Below are 17,993 nucleotides of genomic sequence, written 5' to 3'. Positions count from 1 at the left end.
AGCCCGACCGGGTTGCCCTCAATCACGTCTCTGACGATTCTCTGGTTGAAGGCATATGCGTCACTCATCGGTGAAGACAACGTGATACCAATCCTGAGCGGTCCATCCGTCATGTTGTTGGGCCCATCTGTACCGAGCTGCATGGTGTCGCGGTTGCAAAGGTGGACCTCGTTAAGTACGTCGGCAGTGAAGTTGCTCATCATGCGGCCTATTGCGCACAGTTTGAGTCGTAAGACGACTCTCTGTGGCTCCACGAAAAGAATTTTTCAACAGGGTTCTTCCGAGCCATAATCTGTAGATAGCGGTCATCCACTGCAGTGTCCGCCTCTGGTAACTTAGTCGTCAGCTACATCTGCTACATTCGGTGTCCACAGCATGTTCTGCTACAGCTGACTTTTCGGTATATCGCAGACGGTAACACCTTTCATGTCTATGCGGCGCTGTTCGATAGTACGAACAGTCTGGCTGACATATAACATGCTCTGGAAAACGGACAGCGAAATGCATTCGATGAGACGTCTATTATTAAACGGACTAACGGCTTCTGGGATAGTGTGATAAACGAGGCCATAGAGATTAGAATTTCTGACAACACCTTCAATAGAGACGGTGGACTGCAGCTGAGTACAGCGTGGGATCCGGTGTTGATGGAATTGAAGTGGGTCCGGTGGTCGCGCAGCCAAAACATTACCGTATATGGTGCGGGACCGAGCACTAGTGACGTCACGAGCGACGTCACGAGCGACGGCGCGGCTATATAAGGACTGCAATGACAATCCAACGACAGTCACCCACTTGACAATGGCAGAGGGGATCTCTGCCGAAAGCTCGTGGACAGTAAACCAGTTGACGCGGCTTGAACCACGAGAATGTTTTATTAATGTTCAACGTTAGTATAATCGTCGCTTTGCCCGTGTAGGCTGTAATACTTCTCATTACAATGTCCGTTGCTTTAGGCACGCAAGCATGACTGAAGGAAAGGACATTGTAATACACATAGAGCGTAAAGCAACTAATATTTTCATCTTAAATTGCTATTCATCCGTTAAATGTACATGTAGTTTGTTTTTGTATAGATGAACAATGAGGCTGAGAAAACAAACAGTAATGCGATCTCACAATTTCACTAATAACCGACATACATTCTAAAGGTTTTTTTTTAAAAAAAGAATCTTTGTTATTTCTAGCCACCAGAACACCAAATCTCGATGAGACACATTCAGTGACAATATACGGCTAAGCAGCAATGTCAAGATCACAAATTTATGTATTTAGAAGCATAAAACACTGTGGGAAAGGTAGATACCGCCTACAAGAAAATTAAATACGCCTTTCGAGAAACGAAAAGCAACTGTATGAATACCAAGAGCTCAAATAAAAAAAAAACCAGTCCTAAGCAAAGAAGGGAAGCTGGAAGATGGAAGGAGTGCAGAGGGCCTGTACAAACGGAAGAGGGCATCGATGGAGATCAGATGGGAGATATTATACTGCGGAAACAATTTGGTCGAGCATTGAAAGGCATAAGTCGAAACAAGGCCCCAGGAGCAGACGATATTCAGTCAGAGCTACTGATAACCTCGGGAGAGACAGCCATGACAGAACTCCTCCACCTGGTGTGCAAGATGTATGAGACTGGCGACATACCCTCAGACTTCAAGAAGAAAGCTATAATTCCAAAGAAAGCATATGTCGACAGGTGTAAATATTACCAAACTATCAGTTCAATAAGTCATAGTTCCAAAATACTAACACGATTTGCTTACAGAATAATGGAATAAATGGTGAAACCAACTTCGCGGAAGATCAGTATGGATTCCGAAGAAACATAGGAACTCGCGCAGTAACACTAACCCTACCGCTTCTCTTAGAAGATAGATCAAGGATAGTGAAACCTACATTTGTAGCATTTGCAGACTCATAGAAAGTTTCTGACAGTGTTGGCGGGAATAGAGTCTTTGGTATTTTGAAGGAAGCAGGAGTAAAATACACGTACCGAAAACCTATTTACAACTTGCAAAGCATCCAGACGGCAGTTATAAGTGTCGATGGGCATGAAAGGGAAGCGGTGGTTGAGAAGAAAGTGAGACAGAGCTGTAGACCGTCCCTGTTATTCAGTCTGTAGAATGAGCAAGCTTCTCCGCAGAGAAGAACTGAAAACTTTGAGGTTTGTCGATAAAACTGAATTTTGTCAGGGACAGACAAGGACGTCGAAGAGTAGTTCAATTCAATGGGTAGTGTGTCGAAATGAGGCTATAAGATGAACATCAACAACAGCAAGATAAGTATAATGGAATGCAACTAATGCTGAGGGAATTAGGTCAGGAAAGAAGACACCTGAAGTAGTAGAAGTGATTTGCTATTTGGAGAGCAAAATAACCTATGATGACCAAAGTAGAGAGGATACAATATGTAAACCGGCAATGGAAAGAAACGTGTTTCTGAAATGGAGAAATTCGTTAACACTGAATTTATATTTAAGTATAACGAAGCCTTTTCTGAAAATATTTGTATGGTGTGCAGCCATGCATGGGAGAGTAACATGGACGATAAACAGTTTAGACAAGAAGAGAACAGAGGCTCTGGAGCTACAGTAGAATACTGAAGACTGCATCTGTAAATCACGTAACTAATGAGGAAGTACTGAATAAAATCGGGGAGAAAATAAATTTATACTATAACTTGATTTTAAATAGGGATCGACCGATAGGACAGATTCTGACACATCAAGGATTTGCCATTTTAGTATCGGAGGGACGTTTAGGAGGTAAAAATCGTAAAGGGAGACCAAGAGATGACTTTAGTAAGCAGATTCAGAAGGATGTCGGTTGTAGTAGTTATTCGGGGATGAAAAGGTTTGCACAGGACAGAGTAACATGGAGGGCTGCAGCAAACGAGTTTTCGGCATGAAGACCACGACAACAACAGGAAATAATGTAATAAGAACACACTGAATAAAGGGTGTTTTGAGTTGCTGTTGCTTCAGTTGAATTGCCACGCCAACCGGAAATTTACGCCACTCTGCAAGGAAACTTGCTCCTCCGAGGCAACAGGTACGTAATCTTTACGTCACTAACGAAGGAAACCTGTGCCGTCAAGACGAGGGATACGAGAGTTGTGTGCTGGTCTTCTGACGTTTTAACTGAAGCGCAGTGGAATCGCTGTATACCTACTAAAGGCTAGTTATGAGGAATACTGCAATTCGTTAACAGTGTGTTTCTTGTGGAACATCTACTCAGCACATCGTTAGAAATAGATAATCCATTTTGAAAACTAGTGTGTCGTTTACTAAGGTGGAATTGTTTAATTTATGGCTAATGTCACCAAAGCATATCAAGAGCAGTAGATCAGTATGCAGAACGGTTCTGAGTTAGTCGATGCCCAACCCGTCCCACCTACGTTAATACCATCTAAAGAATTCGGAAAAATGTGAAGTTCGTCCCCAATAAAACGGCTTCTAAAGAAACTGCAATAAAATTACATTTAAGTCATCGTCAAAAACAGAGAGAAGTTGGCATCTGTCAAGGAAGCGTTTTGCGTTTTTTTCGTACTACAGATTGTCCATAAACGTTTACCAGAATAACAAACAATGTAACTCTTTATTGGATACAGTAAATGGAACATGCGTTATACCACATATGCCACAAACTTACATAAACATTTAATACAGGTAATACATTTCAACATTTACATCACTTCTACATGTGCACTCCTGGTAACACACATAATATAAAGCCAATATTCAGTCTCGCCACGCGTTCTACAACATATCTGGTGTGATTATCAATGGCGTCTTTGATGCGTTTTTGCAGTGTCACTATCTCAGGAACTGCTGTTATGTACACAGTCAGGTGATCTCGCTGCCATGGAATGGAGTCGTCTATGCCAATCTACCTCTTGGGGAAGGTTTCATTAAAAAATTATGCTGACTTCTAGATCCCAATAAGAGGGAAAGATGATAGTGTCTTGCATATTCTGTAAATGGGGAACTTCATAATTCTCCAACGTGTCTAGGTAAACATATCTACTTATATTGCTTTCATGGAAGAAAAATGGACCAATCAATCGATTGTAGATTGACCCAGACCACACTTTAACTTTTTAACTTTTGGACTGTCCGAATGTGTTGTTGTACGACATAAGTATTTCCTATTTGGACATTATGGCGGTTAATTGAGCTGCATGAAATTTAGCCTCATCGGAAAACCACACACTCTTCAAGAAATCTTTGTGCTTGTCCAAACGGTCCAACATGTCCACTTAAAATTGTTCGCGTTTTGGGGATTATGTGGTTGTAATGCCTCAACAATTTGGACCCTGTACGCATACCGTCTAAGAAGTTTTGTGAACCACTTTATGCACTGTACTCTTTTGCACTTGAAGCTCCCGCGAAGCTTGTTTAATCGATTTCTGTGGTGACCTCGTGAATGCAGTTTGAACTGCCTGCATAGTCTCCTCCGAAATTGATGGTCTGCCGCTATTTGTCTGTTTCTGAACCGACCCCGTTGCTAGAAAAGTTCTATCCATGTTCTGATTGACTTGACTTTAGGTGCTCTCTTTCCGTGATGGGACACAAACTTTTGTTGCACAGTAATAGGTGATTTGGTTTCTGCTGGCCGCACAACACATTAAGCTTTCTGCTGCAATGAAGTCGTTTTTACGATATAGCTCACACAGTGCTTCTTGTAGCGGAAGTGTTGAATGAGACAGCCGTACAGACAGTTCATGAGTTCCCTACAAGACCTGTAACAAAAAACAAATGTTACTATCATGAATGTAATTAATATTTAATCTTGAAATCAGGATAAGCGTTTATGGACACCCTGTATAACTGGTCGGTTCTGAACGGTTAGTGTCGGCTAGGATTCTCTGCTGATGAAGGATGAAGGACGTTGTGCAGCTGAATGGGGACCGATGGTGGTTACAGTGACGTATTTATTGAGGCTTGTTTACAAACGTTAGTGGACGGCGCGGAGAGTATCAAGTGGCCTCGGCAGGGGCGACGGCAGCCGGGCGCTGCAGGTCCTGCTGTCGTGGTGTTGCTGCTGCGTCGGCGGGTCCCCGTTTTTCCTGGCCGAAGGAACCGTGGCTGGCGCCAGCCGCACGCCTCTGGTCTCTGCGCGCAGTGCTCCTCCGGTGGTAGCCCGAAGAGGGCAGAGATGTCTGAGAGCTCCTGTCGTACTCACGACATGGAGGCTCGGTGTGTGGCCACCCCGGCGTCCATGAGGCTTAGGCTGTAGTCAGCGGATAGTGTGCCTCTGTCTGCTGCCTAGGCCTCTGGGCGCCAGGGCAGCAGTTCGTATCCCAGCTGAGGCAGAAGCGTCTACGTCATCGGCGCGGCGTGGTGCGGAATAGCGCGTGCTCGACGTCACGTCACCGCCCAGCTGTTCGACGGTGAGGGGCTGGTTGGCGGGTCCTTAAACGCTGCTTCTTCGAAATGATTTCCGCTGTTTACATCGGCTGGGGGGTCGCACCGAATCCTCTCGAACTTTGAAAGACGATTAAAGTTAGTGAAGTAAAGATCCACACAGCAGACACCAAGTGAAAAAAGCTACTCCTTGTGTTTCTGATCTAGACTGCCATAAAAATGCGAAGGAACTGTTAATCACATCTCAGGGAGAGGTTGTAGGCTAATTCACAATCGATTTATTGATCTTAAACATGACAGGACAACAAAATTATTAAAGAAACATCATACCAAAAATATTTAGTTACCAAAAGCCTTACTAAAATGGGATGTATGGTGGACAAAGTGATCTGCTGGGGATCGACACACTGCTCGCTCTATCTCACATCATACACGTGAATCCAGGTTATGGCATCAAACTACACCACCACCAAGCATATATATTCTACCATAGACAAAGGGGAAAATATGGTTCGAAAGAACAGGGTGCTGAGAAATAGATATTATAGCCCTACGTCGCAGCAGCGAATACTTTACCATCCTACTGGTCAAGGTGGCACAGCACGATGCGTTCGGCGACTGAAGTCATGGACAGCAGCAATCTGTTATTAAATGCGCGTTCCCAAAAAATGCAAGTACGCTGTCTCGCGTTCTATTAATTCAGAATGCAGGTACTTCCCTGAGAGCCTCTGAAACCCCGATGGATTCCAGTGTGCAGGTGGACCCGATGGCTGGTCTGTCAAACCAATTTTACTCCGTGCCATGACTGTGCGGGTCGGAATACGTCAAATGTTTAGATGGCCGACTCAAGACAAATAAGTACACGCACGCATCACTCGTTGTGACCGTGATGATATAAGCAGTACCTCTGATGGTTCAGAAGGTGACTGGCACAGGCTTTAAGTCGCACACTAGCAAAGGACACAAGTCTCACCATTTAGGTAGAGACCTGCAGTTCTTTACTAGTGAAGCGCCAGTACAAGAGACTTGTAGAAGAGTGCCAATCCTCCTTTCTCTGTGTTTCCTCATCAGCTCGGTTCCATAAGCACATTTCTCTTTTTTGACTTCCCCTACTTTCGCACAAGCCAACCACGAGCTGGAACCCAGTATTTTAAGCTCAAAGAATGGTCCAGGAACTGCAAACCGATTTGACCAAACAGAGATTTTAAAGTGAATTGGCAGAAAATTGAAAAAAATTCAGCTTTGCGGCCTCTTTCACATGCGCTTGCCATGCCTTTTGCTAACACAATACAGAGTGAAAGCACAGCCCTCCATAAACAGCTTGTTATCTCCCCTGTTGCGTCCATTTCAAAGTTTGCAGGGAATGGCCATAAACTCGCATTGACAAAACACGTTCTGAAACAGAGTCTGGACGTCTGGATGCCAGTTTCCCTGTCCCACAGAAACGTTTACATTTCTTTTGGCGGCCTTCTCCCTAACAAGGTCTACAAAGCACTGTCGGCGACGTTTCGGCGCTAGGCCATATACATGGACGTCTGCCCCCTGTCTGGTGTCAAGCTAAATGGGTTTTGCACAATGCGACCGCTGCACGCGGCTGTCTGGAAATGTCTCCTCATCGTTCTCCAGAAAAAACCCGCTTTGTCACCCCACCAACGCCATGCTTTTACTGCAGTCATTTAAGTCGGCACCCTGTTCCTTTGAACGCAGGTAAAGCTTACCGTATTTCCTTCCCTAGAGCACGCAAACAAGACCATAAACTGCTGCCCACAATTTCATCACAATGTATGAAGTTAAATCGCTGTAGATCGTATTCCATACACCGAATCAGAAGTGAGAGTGCCCTGCAATCTCTCAATGTGTCGGTGACCCCTGACGTTCGTAATGTGTTGTGATACTCCTGCAGTTTAAGTCACCCCTCGGTGCCAAATGTGGTTTGTCGTCTCAGGAGCATTTGGAAGTCGCTGCGAACGACGAGGCAGTGGCCATGTTTCGACATGGCACTCCTTTGCTGGCTCCAAGGCTTGATCAACGCCTTATCCTTTAAAATATAAACAGTGAGGTCACTAAAGTCATGGGATTGTGATATGCATATATACAGATGCCAATAGTATCGGGTACATCAGGTATAAAAAGACAACCCATTGGCGGGCTGTCATTTGTACTCGGGTGATTTATTTGAAAAGCATTCCGACGTCATTATGGCCCCATGACAGCAATTAACAGACTTAGAACGTGGAATCGTAGGCGGAGCTAGATGCATGGGACATTCTGTCCCGGTAATAGTTAGGGAATTCAATATTCTGAGATCCACAGTGTCAAGAGTGTGCCGAGAATCCCAACTTTCAGTCAGCAACACTCACCACGGAAAACGCAGTGGCCAACCACCTTACTTAACGACCGAGAAAAGGAGCGTTTCCAGAGAGTTGTGGGTGCTAACAGACAAGCAACACTGTGTGAAATAACCACAGGAATCAATGTGGGACGTACGAATAACGTGCCCGTTAGGGCAATGCAGCGAAATGTGGCGTTAATGGGCTACGGAAGCAGATGACGGACGTGAGTGCTTTTGTTAACAGCACGAAATCGCATGCAGCAAATCTCCTGGGTTGGACCATAGACAACTGGAAATCTGTGGTCTGGTCAGATGATTCCTGATTTCAGTTGGTAAGAGCTGATGGTAGGACTCGAGTGTAGCGCTCCAGGGAGCCATGGACCCAAGTTATCAACAAGGGATAGGTCATTCTTGCCTTGTCAAAACTAATTTGAGGCGAAAAAGTTTGGCATCTCACTCTGAACATTAAACTTTTCGGCCTCAAAAGAAAACCTTGTGGTACTACAGCTCCAAAAGGGTAAATGTCAGAAGTAGTGCCACAAAAGAATGAACTTCCAGATTTCTGACTGGTTAGATGTGACCCACCGTCTCAGAGCAGCAGTTGAACCCAATGTCGTCAATTATTTATTGCATATATATCAATTTTCTTTTTCCCCCTACAGTTTTCCCCATCTGCGGCTCCCTCTACTACCGTGATACTAATTAGCCCATAACGTCTTAACACACAGCCTATCATCCTGTCCCTTGTTCTATTTAGTATATTCAAGCTATTTCTTTCCACACCGACTATGCGGAGGTTGTCCTAATTTCTTATCTTACAAGTGGACATAATTTTCAGCATTCTTCTGTAACGCCACATCCAAGACGTTTCGATCATCTTCTTTTCTAGTTTTCCAATAGTCCATAACTCGCTGCCGTTGCCGTACTCCGAAATTTCTTCCTCAAATTGCAGTACACGTTTAATATTAACACACCTGTCATCTTTCCCTGTGCTAGTCTGCTTTTTACGCCCTATTTACCATGTCAATCAAGTGTTATTTTACCTTGAATGTAAAGCTACTGCTTCAATTATTATACTTCGTGTTCCCTAATTTTCAGGTTAATTTTATCGACCCCATGTGTGCTACTCCTCAATACTTTTGTGTTTCTTCGGTTTAATCTCAATTCATGTGCTCATTAGACTGTTCCCTCTATTCAATAGGTCCTGTTAGTCATCCTCAATTTCACTGAGAATAGCATATCACAACGAATCTTATCACTACATCCATTCACACTGACCTTCAGTACCACTCGTGAGACTTTCTTTTATCTTCGGCATTGCTTCTTCGGTGTACAGGATCTACAACAGGCAAGAAAGAGTTCATCCCTGCCTTGCCACCTTTTTAATCTGAGTAATTCTCTCGTGGTCTTGCATTCATATCGTTGTCTCTTAGTTCTTGTACATGTTGTTCATCGCCAGTTTTTCCTGAGGCGCCTTATTCTGAAAGAGATATAGATAAAGTAAGGGTATAAACAGGAAATATAGCGTCTTGACGATGTCAAATGGAAAACCTTTCAGCCGTCAATTTTCAACCTTATTTAATTAGGCAAATAGTTTCGGCGCTTTACTGCGCCATCTTCAGACCCCTGACCGGCGTGTAGGAATAATCCACCTCGCTTGTGATCGAAGCAGGTGTCAGCAATACTGGTATTAGTAGATGTCTACCTGCTACAGTGACCACTTCAAACATCACCCGCCGAGGGGCCTGAATATCGCGTAATAAAGCGCGCAAATTGGTTGCCTAATAAAATAAGGTTGCTAACTGACGGCTGAAAGGTGTTTAATTTGACATCGTCAGTCGAACAGCCGAGTCCTGCGACCATCGCTAGATACATGGACATACAGACATAGCGTCTTAGCCCTTCCGAAGTGAGGAAAGTACACATGTAGCCTCGTCAAGTTGTCTTCTCTTCTCGCAAGCAACGCCAATCATAAGCAACAAAGTGCACGTACGGAAGTAACAAATTACGAAATTTTCGTGAGTGTTTTGCGGGTACGAATTACGTCTGACGGCAGATTTTGCTTCTGTGATGATATGACATTCTGTAGGATGTGCGCGTCAATTCTCACTTGCCCGCCAGCCTATCTGGCAACGACAAACTGTCCGTACACACTTTCCTACTTCCTTGGTTGGAAAAAGGCTGCGTGTTTCCTGCTGCCTACACTGCAGGCGAATCGCGCCGAGGTCGAACACCGCACAGCTAGTTCACAATCCATGGCTCCTCCCTTGTTGACACATACTTCTGGTTACCACGGTACGGGCGTGCCATACACTTACATACCTGCCACGTACTATGCATTAGGTTGGAGCATAAGTTCGATGCTTTTGGTTTTGCTTGTTGATTTTGCTGTTGCTATGGGTTTATTTCTCAATTGACATATTTTATTTGTAGTTCACAGTTGCTGTTTGAGTTTACATATTGTCATTCTGTTATTTGGAGGCAGTAAGTGGAACTATAAACTCCAGAAATTGGAATACCAAGTGGAGATCTTGGAATATTTCTGACAGATTCTTCTGTTCGAATTCGGTAGAGCCGGCCGCTGTGGCTGAGTGGTTCTAGGCGCTTCAGTCCGGAATCGCGCTGCTGCTACGGTCGCAGGTTCGAATCCTGCCTTGGACATGGATGTGTGTGATGTCCTTAGGTTAGTTAGGTTTAACTAGTTCTAAGTTCTAGGGGACTGATGACCTCAGATGTTAAGCCCCATAGTGCTCAGAGCCATTTGAATCATTTGGAGTTCGGCAGAGGGGTGACGGCAACGGAAGCAGCCAGAAACATTTGCGCTGTATATGGGGATAACGGCACTGGATGGAGTACGTCAATAAAATGGTATTGTGGTTTTAAGGTGCATCATTTTGAGATTATTGAATGTGTACGTTCAGGACGACCTTCCGGGCTTGATGACTTTAATTAATCCACAATGATGCACTTCAGTGTACTGGAGAACTGGCAGATGTGATTGAGCCATGGCCGGCTCGCCTTCATGCCCATTGTTCTTTGGCATTTTGTCACAATCAAATGGCGTCTTATTTCTCCCTGAGTTACTACCATAACGAGTTACTGACTTGCCTCAGTCTGTGGCAGCAGCAGTGCTTATCGATACTAGGACTGCTGTACCATCTTTGGTGTGACCGCTATATTTCCGTGTGGTGGTGTGTGTGAGGCAGTTGGTTCATTTGGGACAGAGCAGCGAGGAAGTTTCCGTGGCACGAGTTCAGGCTGGTGGCATGCACGCGCGGTCGGATTTGTGAAGCGCTAGCTGCGAGAGCTACGAAGTTCGTCGCCCAGCGACACTGAAGTTGAGTGATCAATTAGCTTGTTATGAAACCTGAACTGCTGTGACAACCCTTCGTTCATTGCCAGTTGTTGCTTCCTGGGCCCTTCCCTCAAGCAGCAATGTATGGTGTGTTGGAGTCGGCGAAATTTTGCAGCCTCCTTCCTGTATGATGTTTAACTATTGAATTGGTTGTTACTTAGTAGTGAAGTGCACCAGTGGTATTTTCTGCCTTGTGGCCGTAAACGTTCCAGTTGCTTGCGCTGGTCGTTAGCGTTGTTTTCCGGTAGTGTGTTTTTCCTCGCCGTGTTGTTGCTGTCCGGCACGACGTGTAGTTCGACACCCTTGTTGTTGTTCATGTTTTTGAGTGGTTATTGTGCCTTGACTGTATTTAGACGCCAATTTTCAAGACGTGGTGCTGCTGGTATCTTCGTCCTCGCTGATATTGTCCGTTGTCGTGCCATTGGTCGGGCGGAAGGGAATTGATTAGCTTGTTGGTCGGCCCTTCAGCTGTCCCTGGGTCGAGTTGCCATACGATTATTTAATTTTACTCTTGGCTGCCTGTCTCACCTACACTTATGTTAGAGTTACCTCCTCAGGCTGACTCTTGGAACACTTGTGAGGACCAGTGTTCAGTAGTTTTTTTTTTTTTTTTTTTTTTTTTTTTTTTGTAGATTGTGATTGTCTTTTAGTCCTAGGTACTGTGCGAGGCCTTCAGCCGTCTATTACTTTAGTTTGTATCAATTTTAAAATAAGCCCTTCAGCCGACTTACATTAAGATTTCAACATGGATTTGTTTAAAACTTATTTTTTAAAAAAAAGAGATTTTGCTCTACTGGAAATCTTTGTTATTCAGGCCTTTAGCCTCCCGTTCTTCAGTATGTGGCCTTCAGCTGAGCTTTTACATACTTTTTTGACAAGGCCTTCAGCCGTCTTAAATTAAAACCTTAAAGATCCTTGCTTAAATTATTTTTTTAAAGAAAATGGGATTTTGCTCTTTGGAAATCCTTATTATCCAGGCTTTAAGCCTTGAGTTGTTCTATGTTCAGTATGTGACCTTCAGCCAACCTTTTACGTGAGATATTTTAAGATAAGGTGAGATATTTTAAGATAAGGCCTTCAGCCGTCTCAAATTAGAATTTGAAAATTCACTTGTTTAAAATATTTTAAAATTTTCTTCTCTATCTGAAATTATTATTATCCAGGCCTTAAGCCTTGAGTTGTTCTATGTTATGTGTGTGGCCTTCAGCCGAGTGTTTACGTGAATTTTTTTTAAGTAAGGCGTTCAGCTACGTGTATTCCTTAAATCAATTGTAATAACTTGTGTTTGGGCTTTCAGCCGTATTGTTTTGAATCCATTTTGAGGGAATATGCGATTAAGTGTTTTAAGGAAAATAAAGTTTGTGTATTTTTGTCCAACTGATAGTAACCCATTTTGGCTCCTTGCTACAATCATAACCTGATCCGCTCTGTACTGCGAAACCAGATTTCAGTGATGTACTGTGATCATTTCACTATCGACTGACATTTCCACACAATGGGGACGATTCAAAAATCGGGTGTACGGGTACCGCAGGCTCTAAGCCAAAATCACAAAACTCAGCGGCTAGCCAATGTGCATCTCTGCTTGCTCATCATCAATTGCCTCATGAACAACACAGAACATGGCTCGACGAATTCTTCTCCACGAAACTGCGTGATTTCTGCAGTCGCGGAATCGAAAAGTTACTCCGGCCTTGGCAGACCGTTGTCAACAGTGAAGGAGAATGTGTTATTGGTGGCTAAAATCTCTGTTATGTCTATCTTTTGTGTTTATGAAACTTATGGAAAAAACGCTACGAACTTCCGCACCAACCTAATAGCTGTGCCCTGCCGAAAAGTGAGGTCGATTTCCCTGATACCAGAGATTATTTCCGAGTCGAGTTTCACACTTCTGCAGTGAGAGTGCAGACGGCGCAGGCACGTCATGGGCGGCAACGCAGCGGTGGCCGAGACGGGAAGAAGCACGGGGGTGGTACTCTGTCAGCCGGTGCGATCTGAACTCTAGTGGCCGTCACCAAAATAGACAGATCAGGGTGACAACCTCTGCGTGTCGGCGTCAGCTGCGGAGCGCTGTCACTTGTCCGCTTCAGAGATTTGTTGCCACATACTCACTGCAGCAGCAATGGAGGTCAGCGCCAACTGTATTTTCAGTGTTCCCAAGCGACATCGTGGTTCCCTGACCCACAATAATTAGTTTTTTCTCGCAGATCATCCTGTCTTCGTCATCCAACTTGTTTGATTCTGAATTCAGGTAAGGTTGTGATGGACGAAAATTTGTAATGGAGTGCGTGACACTGCAGCAATAAGAGCATGGGACAACGGTCTTCCAGTATAAAACTGGGTTTCTCAAAACCATACGAAGAAATTGCCCGATTTCAAGGAAAACAGTAGGATGCAAGTGTTTGCAGCTGCCTTTGTATGGGATATATCGGCGTTATGGATGATAAGTGGAGTGATGAAGGGTCAGTAAGAATTGCCAATTTTTGGGGGGTAGGGAATATTCTCGGTCGTGTAAACGGGAGCCGTCGTTACAAAAGCCATGGCGACGACATAGACGTACACGCGCCCTGCCGCGGGCGGAGTCTTTCGTGAATAAATTGCCTTCATAGATGACACGCTACAATAAAGATGTCTTAGACGTTACTGAGCCGTGCGTGGCTTGTGTTCCCGCCGTCATGTATTTTACACCCAGTTTTTAACGTACTTCCACCTCACTACGTTAATTTCAATTACTACTGTCACTGAGTTGCTGCTTTGCCTGGCTGTGAGCGGCGTTAGCAGCGCGTATCGCTATATCCCCTCTCGTAGTATCTTTGCTCGACTGCTATTACTTCCCGGTCGTTGTCTGTTGTAATGGAGTTCGGGTCTCGAGTTCAGGCTGCCAGTCAGTTGGAACGCGTCTGGAGCGCAGTCCGGACCTGCTAGTCGGGGAGTTGCAATGCGGCACTAGTGCAGTCGGGTTGAAGCAGCAGTGAGGTCTGCGTCGACATGGCTCGCTCGACCGTTGCCGCCACGCATCACTTGAGCCGGGCCACGGTCTTGGTGGATCGTCGGTCGGTCGCCCAAACGGACGACGCGTTTTGGTTCGCCGATCGTTCATGAGTCGGCTGTGGGTGAGTGCGTCGACCAGTCGGGTTGGAGCAGCAGTGAGAGTTTTCCTAACAACTGTATCGCTGGAAGTTCCTACGAGGTACAACAGAACGCAAATTGATCAGCGACATTTTTCGTTACTCTGCCGAAATAGTTTCACACCTCTTACAGTGTTTTATTTTTCATCTTAGAACACTTTTGTTGTATATATATATATATATATATATATATATATATATATATATATATACTTCAGCATGTGGAAAAAACAGAAACATTGACATATTATGACTGAAAAAATGTGAAAATTCTCTAAGTTTATAGATACATGTGATACGTAAATTTTCGTGAATATATATATATATATATATATGCAGTCATAATATGTCAATGTTTCTGTTTTTTCCACATGCTGAAGTATATATATATATATATATATATATATATATATATATATATATATATATATATATACTTCAGCATGTGGAAAAAACAGAAACATTGATATATTATGACTGAAAAAATGTGAAAATTCTCAAAGTTTATAGATACATGTGATACGTAAATTTTCGTGAAACAACAAAAGTGTTCTAAGATGAAAAATATATATATATATATATATATATATATATATATATATATATATATATATATATATATATTGGAAAATTTCTTGTAAACGTTAGGTTTACTTCCATAGCGGCTGGCATGAATTATATTTTGAAAATGCTCCATCGTATTATAGACTAGACACGAGTAATATATTTTCAGAACTTTTACTGGTATCTGAAACCAGACTAAAAGAATTATGCTCCAGGAAGGACTTATACGAATGGGACGGAAATCGGCAGATGTAATGTACTGTACGTGTACTGACAAAGAAATGACTACAATGTCAGAAAATTTGGATGATTTGTTCAAGAGAAAGAGCTTCACAAACTGAGCAAGTTGGTTCAGCTCTGATCAGGCTGGTATCCCGCCGCCGACCGCAGCGTCTCCAGACACGTCTCCGCTGGTAATTGGGGATCTGTTCGAAGCGGACTCATCAGTGAAGACAATTCAACTCCAATGAGATTCCAGGCCCCGGACCGAGCAAGGTGGCGCAATGGTTAGCACACTTCAGGAGGACGACGGTTCAATCCCGAGTCCGGTGATCCTGATTTAGGTTTTCCGTGATTTCCCTAAATCGCTCCAGGCAAATGCTGGGATGGTTCCTTTGAAAGGGCACAGCCGGCTTCCTTCCCCGTCCTTCCCTAATCCGATGAGACCGATGACCTCGTAGTTTGGTCTCTTCCCCCAAACAACCCAACCCAGGCCCTGGACAGCAGGCGATACCAACTTTATTCTTGCCTAACATACTGCCCGATGACCAGGAGTGGTAGTCTGGGCCACCACTTCTTTGCATAGGAGGACCCCTTTGGTTGTCACCTGCAGCACCTTTACAGCACAGCGGTAAGTCCACGATATTCTACACGCCGCTTTATAGCCCTTAACGCCAAACCATCCTGGGCTTACACTTCTGCACGATAATTCCCGCTCGGACACGGCGAAAGTTTCTACTGCTTGCCTTCCTGCTTGGCAGACCCTACCTTGGCGAGTAAGGTCTCCAGATCTCACGCGAATTGGGAACGTTTGGAGCATTATAGGCAAGGCCTTCCAACCGTCTCGGGATTTTGGCGATCTAAAGCGCCAGTTGGACATAATTTGGCACGGTATCCCTCAGGAGACCATCCAGCAACTACGAGGGGTGTCCTGAAAGTAAGTTCCGATCGGTCGCGAAATGGAGACGACTATGAAAATCCTGTAAAGCTTTGCACAGATGTGTTGGGCAGTGTCTCTAGTATGACCCTAGATAGCATCACGTAGCTCCTCTCATTTCTGAGCTCACGGTGTGCGCGTAAAGATGTCTAGAAAATAGTGTCTCCCGCCAAGTACGAGGGCCTGGTGAGAAATTTCGCCTGAAGATATGCAGCCAACATTATATAACTATCGTGCGGTTTCATCTTCAAGGCAATTGTCAGCCGCATTCTGCAGGGGCAATGAAGATGCTCCTGCATCGTTTTCAATTGGAAATGTTTGATTACCCACAATACAGCGCGTAATTGTCCCCCTCTGAGTTTCATCTCTGCTCACATGAACCACTGATTATGAAGACATCATTTTGACACAGACAACGAGCTGTAGGCCAACGCAGAGAATTGGCGGAAAGCACTGGCGGCTGTCTTCTATCATGAGGGTATTGGAAATTTGGTACAACGCTAGGACAAATGTCTAAGTCAGAACGGCGACTACGTAGATAAATAGCTGGAAGGTGTAGCTAACTGTTACAAACAAAACATTTATGATTTTCAGTGTGGTTTCCATTTCGTGATCAATCGGAACTCACTGTCTGGACGGCCCTCGTATGTTAATTAATGCCAAGCCGAATAATAGTTTGCATAAGGGCTGAAGGTGGACCAAGGCGTTACTGACTTGCTCAATTTGTAAAACTCTCTCCATTGAGTAAATCATCGAATTTCACTGAAATTTTAACCATTTGTTTGTTTGCAAATGTACATACATCTACCTATTTCCGTCAACTCGGGTATTTCCTTCACGGTGCGTCCTTTTTTCTTCGTTTATTTATTTCTCTTAAAGTTTATCGCTAACTGGCAATATTTTAAGATGGCAAGATGACTCTGATCTTTCTACTTTGCTAACAACCGGTACAGTAACATCCTGCGCTGTCGCAGTCGCCGCGGTGGACAAACGTTCGGCGGTTTGACGCGGCGGCTGAAGTGTGCAAGTAATTATGAGCTGGGCCTGAAGCTGCTGGAGCGTGCCGGTTGCTGGAGTGATGCTGGAGTGACACCAATATGACAGTTCTGGGCGGTGAGATATCCAAGATGCTCAAGAAGCTGTTGTTCGGAACGGTCACCAGATGAGAGGTTGGTCAGCGTGGGTGGCGTTTCCGTGTGGACTACAGCATAGTGGAGCGGCTGCTGCCTTTGCCGGATAGATTCACTATAACTCCAGCGGGGGCAAAGGAGCGGCTTCTACACGTCATAAAGAGCACTAGCTGAGTGCTCTCATAGATAAAGGTGGCATCTTGATGATATTGTGACGGAGCCGGTGCAATGCGTTATTTGCGGACTGTACATTGACTGTACTCACTTGTAATTAGCCCCCTGCATAGAAGGTTTTGGGTACTGTGTAACCAGTTGTTTACTGCTTGCGGCATGCATGATGATGATGATTAGTGTTTTAGGGCGCACAACAGCGAGGTTATCAGCGCCCGTTCCCAAAAGTTCAATTCAGATTGTGGCATGCAGGGTGTGCGACATTGTGTACCGTTGGGCAGAGCAGGCATAGTTGTGTTACTACACATGGCACGTGTATTAAGCATAAATTGACTTCTAATTGGCTTGAACGTAAATCAGTTATTTGTTCCAGTGGTTTTACGAGTTTATTGTGTTACTAGTCTGATGTGATTCAGCCTGTGGCTCAGTCTTGTTGCATCAAGGTTTTGTTGTTACTGCCTAATGTGAAAGATCTGTAACATATGTTACTGTATTAGAAGTTACTCAGACAAAAGCGTGAGTAACTTCGTAGTGTTATGGATAGCTGATGTTTTAATTGTCTGCTGACGGTAGTGTAGTAGGTCAAAGTGTAGTTAGAGGTTATATTGAGGTTATATTTACTGTTCTTTGCTAAGTTTAAGTATTCTCTGTCACTGTAACCTTTACGGTTGTTTCTTGTGGTCGTGAGTAAGTGCCAGACATTGTAAATTGCTATGTTATTGCCAGTTGTCCGTATGGGGCAAGACTGAACTTGTTCTAGATTTATAATTATTCTGCTATTGTAATCAAGAT

Source organism: Schistocerca serialis, chromosome 1 (genome assembly GCF_023864345.2).
Source record: "Schistocerca serialis cubense isolate TAMUIC-IGC-003099 chromosome 1, iqSchSeri2.2, whole genome shotgun sequence".
Taxonomy (NCBI): Eukaryota; Metazoa; Arthropoda; class Insecta; order Orthoptera; family Acrididae; genus Schistocerca; species Schistocerca serialis.
This window is presented reverse-complemented; position numbering follows the sequence as displayed.